Source organism: Nestor notabilis, unplaced genomic scaffold, assembly GCF_000696875.1.
Source record: "Nestor notabilis isolate BGI_N333 unplaced genomic scaffold, ASM69687v1 scaffold3189, whole genome shotgun sequence".
In the NCBI taxonomy this organism is placed as follows: domain Eukaryota; kingdom Metazoa; phylum Chordata; class Aves; order Psittaciformes; family Psittacidae; genus Nestor; species Nestor notabilis.
Window position 1 is genome coordinate 16,916 of NW_009943976.1, and position 493 is coordinate 17,408.

Sequence of the window (493 nt, forward strand, 5' to 3'; positions counted from 1 at the left end):
GGGTCCCAATGGGTTGAACTGGTGATCTGGTCCCACAGTAGTGCCGAGTGCGTCTGATTAGAACTGAACCATTTGGACACAGACCAGTGTTTGTGAGTCTGGCTGAACTGGGCTATCTGGTCCGGGACCAGTGCATGTGGGTCTGGGCTGAGCTGGGTGATCTGGTCCCAGACCAGTGCTGTGTCCGTGTGTACCAGTGGCCGAACTGAGTGATCTGGACTCAGTCCAGTCTCATGTGGGTGTGGTTGAACTAACTGGGCCATTTGCTCCCAGTCCAGTGCATGCAGGTCTAATTGGAACTGTGCCATCTGGTCCTGAACCAGCCCCAGTGGTTCTGAGCTGAACTGCGCCATCTGGTCCCAGACCAGTGCAACGTGAGTCTGTCTGCGCAAAACTGGGTTATCTGGTTCCAGACTGGTGCCGTGCGGGTGTGTGCGGACGTGCTGAGAAGTGTCTGCTGCTCCCAGACCCGGGTCCATAACGGGCCGGGCCG